Source organism: Myotis lucifugus, unplaced genomic scaffold, assembly GCF_000147115.1.
Source record: "Myotis lucifugus unplaced genomic scaffold, Myoluc2.0 scaffold_6809, whole genome shotgun sequence".
NCBI lineage: Eukaryota > Metazoa > Chordata > Mammalia > Chiroptera > Vespertilionidae > Myotis > Myotis lucifugus.
The window spans coordinates 184-8,231 of NW_005877857.1; the positions used below are offsets into that span (position 1 = coordinate 184).

Below are 8,048 nucleotides of genomic sequence, written 5' to 3' on the forward strand. Positions count from 1 at the left end.
CCAAGACCACCATTAGTTTTGATAATTCACTAGAAAGACCCACAGAATTGACTGAAAGCAATTTTTTTCCCTTCTCCACCTCCCCTTCCCCCTCTCCCCCTGGTCATCACCACACTGTTGTCTATGTTCATGAGTTTTTTATCTTTTTTTTTTTTGCTCAATCTCTCCACACTCCATACCCAGCCGCACTCCCACCCCCACCCCCACCCCATGCTATCTTTGAGTCTCTTTGTTTTGCTTGTTAGTTTTACTCACCATTATAGTTTATTACAGCTAAAAAAAATGCAGATTAAAATCATCCAAGGGAAGAGGTGCATAGGGCAGAATCCAAGGAAGTTTCAAATGTGGAACTTTCATTTGCCCTCTTTCGTGTTGTAGAAGTCAGCAGACAGAGTGACTTTCTGGCAACAACGTGTAAGGGTACCCATGGAGTATTGCCAACCAGAGAAGCTTCACTGAGCCTTAGTGTCCAGAGTTTTTGCTGGAGTCCAGTCACGTAGTCATGGTTGAATGTACACGTGACTGATCTCAGTCTCCAGACCCCGCAGTGGTCAAGCTAATACTACATGACACAAACCCACATTGTTAGACTATCCAGTGTGACCCTGTGTCCCCAAGCAAACAAGGGCACTCCCATCAGGCATGACATCCACAGGTTTACAGATTACCTCCCAGAAGCCAAGGGAGAGGCTGATAACATTATTTTTTTATTACACACATTGTGAAAGAATCGGGTAAGGTTGAGAATTTTCTCCTACCTAAACAATTCATGTATCCATTTATTAACTAAACTAGAGGCCCTTTGCACAAAGAGATTCGTGCAATAGGCCTTCCCTTCTCCTGGCTGCCGGCACCGGTTTTCCTCCGGCACCCAGGACCCAGGCCTTCGCTCCGGCCGGAGCCGCCTTCGGTCTTCACTGCTCGGGCCGGAGCCACCTTCAGTCTTCGCTCCGCCGCTTTGAGCCTACGTATGCAAATTAACTGCCATCTTTGTTGGGTTAATTTGCATACTCTCCTGATTGGCTGGTTAGGGTAGCGAAGGTACGGTCAATTTACATGTTTTTCTATTATTAGGTAAGATGTTTAATGAGCACCTTCTATGTGCCAGGTACTATTCTTTGTGGTAAAGACATAGTAGTGAGCAAGGCAAGCAAAATCCCTTTCCTCCTTACATTCGAGTAGAAGAGGAAAAAATTAAATAAATATGTTATACTCTTAAACTTAATATTTACACATTGTAGGCACTCAATATATGTGTTATTAAGCGAATAGTAAGTCTCCCTGTTTTCTGATTATTATTAAGTCAGAGCCATTTAACTCAATTGTATATCTCAAATCTGTTATTAAAGTAAACCATATTTTAGAGTTCAGACTAGCACTGTCTTTTATGAATTCTGGAATCTTGATAGAGTGACATAGTCTAGATCAGTGGTTCTCAACCTTCCTAATGCCGCCATCCTTTAATACAGTTCCTCATGTTGTGGTGACCCCCAACCATAAAATTATTTTTGTTGCTACTTCATAACTGTAATTTTGCTACTGTAAACAATATGTAATTGTACATGTGTTTTCCGATGGTCTTAGGCAACCCCTGTGAAAGGTTCGTTCGACCCCCAAAGGGGTCGCAACCCACAGGTTGAGAACCACTGGTCTAGATTATTTTAATTAGATAGTATTAAAATACAGGGGTGGGCAAAAATAGGTTTACAGTTCCTATGGAAAAAGATATTCAGGATTATGATTATTACAATAGCTTTATTAACTCAAAAGAATGTCAGTACAAATGTAAACCTACCTTTGCCCACCCCTTTTATATTAATTATAACTTGAATTAAAGATTAATATCATTTCCTTTTTCTTCTATAATTTTTAAGGACAAATTCTTCCATATTCCAGCATCAGAAATCCTAACCAATGATTACCTTCAGGAAAGTATGGATATGATCATGAATATGCTTTGCCCTCCAGGAAAAAAAATTGGTAAGCCATAGTATATGCCATTCATTCTTTTTAAAAAAAATAGCACCAGCATATATCTAAATTATGAACTTTTAGAGGTATGCAAACTTTGAAATGTGAATTCAAATAAATTACTAAGTAGTGCTTGATGACTGTATGATCTACCTTTTGATGAAGACAGTGGCAGGTATAAAATAGGTATGAATCGCCTTGACCGGTTTGGCTCAGTGGATAGAGAGTCGGCCTGCGGACTGAAGGGTCCAAGTTTGATTTCGGTCAGGGCATGTACCTTGGTTGCGGGCACATTCCCAGTAGGGACGGTGCAGGAGGCAGCTGATCAATGTTTCTCTCTCATCAATGTTTCTAACTCTCTATCCCTCTCCCTTTCTCTCTGTAAAAGATCAATAAAATATATTTAAAAAAATAGGTATGAATCATAGTTCCTGAAATGAAAAGGTTTTTTAAATATTTTGAAATACAATAAAGGGGAGGCAGTTTTGATCAAAGGAAATTTGACACTCTGTTTATACATACAAATATTTTATTTGAAATTATATTAACAGGGAGGAAACTTTTATAAGAAACATTTTCTGTAACAAACTCCATTTAGCCAGTTTAATTAATTGATGAATTTTCTATTCAGTATTAACTATTTTCAGATTTTACAGTTTTTTATTTTATTATTTTTAGCAGCTTTAGTTGCTTTTGATTTAACATTTGATTCATCAACCAAATCTTCAGGTCAAATTGTATAGATTACTATACCAAAAGCCACTGAGTGTTCCTTTTGTGGCCATTATCTGTATTTACATTGAAACTTGCAGATCTAAATCATATTAAGACAGTTTGACCCTTCTAATAATTTTCCATCAGTAACAAATTTTACCAGCTGTAGATTTAACTGTTCATTTAACTTGTATAGATTTTTAAAAAATATATATGTTTATTGATTTCAGAGAGGAAGGGAGAGGGAGAGAAAGATAGAAACATCAATGATGAGAGAGAATCATTGATCAGCTGCCTCCTGCGCAGCCCCTACTGGGGATCGAGCCCACAACCCAGGCACATGCCCTCACCAGGAACCGAACATGACCTCCTGATTCATAGTTCAGCACTCAACCACAGAGCCACACTGGCTGGGCTTATAGGTTATTTTTAATCAGGCTTTATTTTACCCTGGTCAGTCTATACATTTTAGCAATTCTGCAAAGATAGTTTTTTATACATTTGTAACAAAGTTTAACTTACATACTTTCATTTGATGGCAGTTTTAATTTTTGTTGGCTATTTAGATTCTTTTGAATAGATTTCTGGAAATAAAACTGTCATATCAAAAAGCACAGGTCAGGTAGACTTTTGATACATAACTTCAAAATTGCTTTTCAATAATATTTTACCTATTTATAGTTCCTGTCCTTCTTGACACTTGCCAATATTGAGGACTAGATTCAATGTCTTTCAAATTCAAATTTGAAGAAACCATCAGAATCTTTTCTAGATGTTATAAATAGACTTACTGTGGTCATAACCAAAGCTTGGAAATGGCATCGATGGCTGCCAGCTTTGCCTTGACTCGGTACTTGGTACCTGTAGTTTTACCTTGATAAATGTGAGGTATTCAACTGATTCGAGAATTTCAGGATTGATCCATTTCTTTTCTTTGCAACCAACCGAGAGAGAGAGTAAGTAAGTAAATAAATAAATAAATAAATAAATAAATAAATAAATAAATAAATAAATAAAAAAAAACTGGAGATTAGTAAGAAATTAGCAGGAAAGAAAGGAATAAAAATTTACAATGAGGTAGTTTATAACATTCACTATCAAACATCCTGAAAATCCCACATTACTTTTTCCTGTTGTTAGAAAAAAGTTCAAATTAGTCAGAATCACTGTAAAATAATAACATGAATCCAATGTGTAATTTGGAAGAGTAGATAACATTACATTTGATAAGTATATTTATTTACTTTTCTATCTTCAAATTAAGTATGTTAATTTTTCTAGCTAAGCATTATGCTTAGATATGCCAGAGTTATTTGTTTAATTTTAATGGGTAAGTAACATTTTCTTTTGGATTTGTAGATACATATCCGTGGTTGGAATGCTTCATCAAATCGTATAATGTCACAAGTGGAACGGAGCAGCAAATTTGCTATCAGATTTTTGACACCACAGTTGCAGATGATGTTATCTAATATTGACATTCAACTTAGCATATGTAAAATATTGTAATTTTAAAAACATTATTATTTTCTATGAGATTGCTATCAACATGTAAAAGCTTTAGCTCAGTAGTTTATTTTCCATTGTAACCACTATTTCATTAAAAAAAGTAGACATTGTGTTATCTTAACACCTTGTTGTAAGTTGAAAATGTTCCTGTTACTCAGAAATATCCAGTATGATGGCTGCTAGGGTTATAAAAGAAAGAGAGACAATGAATAAATAAAGACTTTCGCTTACTCTTCGTAGACCTTTCAGAGAAGCTATTTTGTTCCTGCATTAAAGTCACTTTCCCGCCAGAACCGGTTTGGCTCAGTGGATAGAGCGTCGGCCTGCAGACTCAAAGGTCCCAGGTTCGATTCCGGTCGAGGGCATGTACCTGGGTTGCGGGCACATCCCCAGTAGGAGATGTGCAGGAGGCGGCTGATCGATGTTTCTCTCTCATCGATGTTTCTAACTCTCTATCTCTCTACCTTCCTCTCTGTAAAAAATCAATTAAAAAAAATATATTTAAAAAAAAAAAAAGTCACTTTCCCTTTGGTTTTACCACTGATTTCTCTGCCATCCCCCATCCCTGGTTGAGCTGCTTTTCTTGCCAAGGCCTTTAGATCAGCAGTGTTGGCGTTTAGCATGGTTATGGGATTAGAAGAGACCCTGGCCTTAAGTCTGAGCTTTGACTGAGTTCAAGGATGCTTGTAGTGGATTTGCTTTGCTTTAGTTTTGTACAAAGGGATCTGCTTAAACCAATACCCCTCAAAAAATGCTTCTTCAAATGAGCCACAGTGTACTTTAAAGAGGGGTTTACTTTAAGTGGAAGTGGTAGAATTGCTTTCTTTGGGTGCTGATATTGACCAATTTAGGATAAATCCATTTTTTAGACCAGAATGATATTCTTTGATTGCTTATTTCTCTATATGATATTAGAAGTCATTCTATTTCATCCTGACTTAAGAAAGTGGTTCAGATTCACCTTTAGTGTATCTGGGTGCTGGGAATGTGGTGTACTTTTTTTTTTACTGTGTTTACCTATCACTTCTTTAAACTTGAAACTAACCATGTATTATGTGAACTGCCAATGTATGCATGTATGCTACTAAGAATAATGAGCACAATCATTACTGTCAGGAATTCTTAGATGTGATAAATTCCAACAATTGGGATATCTTTAAAACACAGAAGGGGCGGGGGAGGGGGGGAAATACAGACTGCTCACCTCATTAAATAATGTTAAAACAACTGAAAAAATAAAATCATGAGTATTCAATTTTATGAAACTACTCTGTATATCTGTATATATGTGTACATTTATGTATATTATTTGCTAAAGACAGATACAGATTTTTCTAGTTCAATCGTGAATAAATGCACATAATTCAGCTCTTTTGTTTGTTTGCCCTATTTGAACTCAGGCATGATTTGAAGCAAAGAATCAAAGCAGGTATATCAGTATAACATATTTAGGACTGCACACCAGGTACTGTGCTAAGCACTTAACATGTATTGGAGTTTCACAACAACCCATTTTCCTGATAAAAAAATGGAGGCTCGATTGATGAGCTCACTTGTCTAAGTTCATACAATTATTAAATGCTAGTCAGTACTCTCCAGAGGTTGCACTGTTCCTACTTGAGGATTCTGGAGCAAAAGCCAACATGGGGTTTTCTGCAAATGCGTCCTGCCTTAAACATCTGAAACATTGGGAGTGAGAACAGTCAGTGATGTGTTTCCTTATACTCACCAAAAGGCTTGTAACATTTTATTGCAAAAAATAATTGAATATCTGATTTCCTCTGCTCATAACTAAATTCCAGTTTCTGAGCATGTTAGCACATCTCCAGACCTAACTACCCATCTCCCCTCCCACTGAAGTATCAGCTTGTTTGAGACAATGGGAAGAGACTGATGCTGCTGTTTGGGGGATTTAAACTCTTGGTTCAGAACATAAACTTGAACAGATAAGTTTCAGTGTTGCTGGTAGGCTTGGGCTGCAAAGGGAGAGAGACATTTTCTCTGCCTTCAGGAAGCACCGGGTCTAGAGGAGTAGGGGCAGCGGAGCCCCAGGCTCACAGTGTCAACCTGTGCTTCTCTGAAGTGAGGAGGGGAAACTGTGACACTTCATGATGACGGGCTATTTCTCTTTTGTTTTCTTTTTCCTGGACACCCTACATTGTCATCCTTAGTTTTATTTTTTAACTTTAGTTTTGAGCAAGAGTTCCATCGACACTAGTTCTTACCCAGTGGTGCTGTGTGCCTTATGCTAGTCAAGAACCCGGAGTAATAGGAGAATTCTGTTCCTGGAGCAACAGCTACATGGTAGTTCATTGTGCCCGGATTTGAGCCCTGTCCCTTGTATTGTCCCTGTGAATACTGGCAAAGTCTTCCTGTCAGTTTTAAAATGACATAAAGTGAAGGAAGCAGTGTGTGTACAGCCTTGAACTCAGTTTCAGTTTCTGCAGCATCCATTGTTTTGGACACTCCTGGATTGTTCTTATGGGGAAGAGCTTGCCTGTCTTAGAAGATCTGAGGTAGTCGATGCTTCTTATCTCGATATGATCATGAAATATGCACTGCTTGCAGGCTCTTCCTGTGCCTCGTGCCCCCCCCCCCATCACACTGCTGTAGTTGAGGAAGCTGCACATGCCCAGATACAATGCATCATTCCCGTTGTTTTTTTTTCACCCCTGGTCTCATGCTCTACATCAGGGTTGTTTCTAAGTGAATATAGAAAAACTGGTGTGGATGGAAGTGAGGAAGCTGAATACATCCCTGTCCACCTGAGAAAGCAGTGTCTTTGTGACTCAGGGTAGATCCTGGGCTCTAGCTACTTGCAGATCACAGGAGTGGGTCAAAATCTCACGTCATCTGTTTCCAAAGTCAAAGCATGAGTTTGTGAAGCTAGTGATTCTCAATCCAGCCAATTCTCTGCACTTTCTGGAAGCTTTCCTTGGTGTCTGGGGGAAAGCTATATTCTTCTAGTTATTTCAGTGGTTTGAATTTGACCATGCATTTCATCAAGTTTTCCTTCCATCCAGAATATTTTTCATAAAAGTAATATAAGAATTTAAAACAACATAAAATATGTAAAGTTGAATTAATTGCTGTTCTAACTAGTACCCCAGAGGAAACTACTTTTCACAGTTTGGTATATAGTTTTCCAGACTGTTTTCCATTGTAAAAAAAAAAAAGTTATATAAAATATATAAGGAACTCATATAACTTAACAAAAGGAAGACGATCCAATAAAAAAAAAATGGGTAAAGGACCTAAATAGACAGTTGTCCAAAGTGGACATACAGATGGCCAAGAGACATAAAAAATGCTCAAAGGCATTAATCATCCCAGAGATGAAAATTAAAATGACAATGACGTGTCACCTCACACCTATCAAAATGGCTACCATCAACAAGTGCTGGTGAGGATGTGGAGAAAAGGGAACCCTTGTGCACTGCTTGCTGGTGGGAATGCAGACTGGAGCAGCCTCTGTGGAAAAGAGTATGGAGTTCCTTCAATATATTAAAAATGGAACTCCCATTTGATTCAGTGATCCCACTTCTAGGAATATAGCCTGAGAAACCAGAAACACCAATCAGAAAGTATATATGCACCCCTATGTTCATAGTAGTGCAATTTACAGTAAGATTTAGAAATAGTCCAAGTGCCCATCAGCAGATGAGTGGATAAAAAAGCTGTGGTACATTTACACAATGGAATACTATATAGCTGTAAAAATATAACTTACCATTTGCAACAGCATGGAGGGACCTGGAGAGTATTATGCTAAGTGAAATAAGCCAGTCAGAGAAAGATAAGTATCACATGATCCCACTCATATGTGGAATGTAATGAACAATATAAACTGATGA

The 8,048-nt window shown here is 37.7% G+C and overlaps 1 long non-coding RNA gene across 1 annotated transcript; it reads left to right on the top strand.

The window, feature by feature from the left end:
* The first annotated feature begins 1,008 nt into the window (after window positions 1-1,008).
* On the top strand, window positions 1,009-4,435 carry LOC106696006. The gene is made up of 3 exons (XR_001346946.2): window positions 1,009-1,041; window positions 1,875-1,980; window positions 4,045-4,435. It is a non-coding gene; the product is annotated as an uncharacterized LOC106696006 (long non-coding RNA).
* The last annotated feature ends 3,613 nt before the right edge of the window (window positions 4,436-8,048 follow it).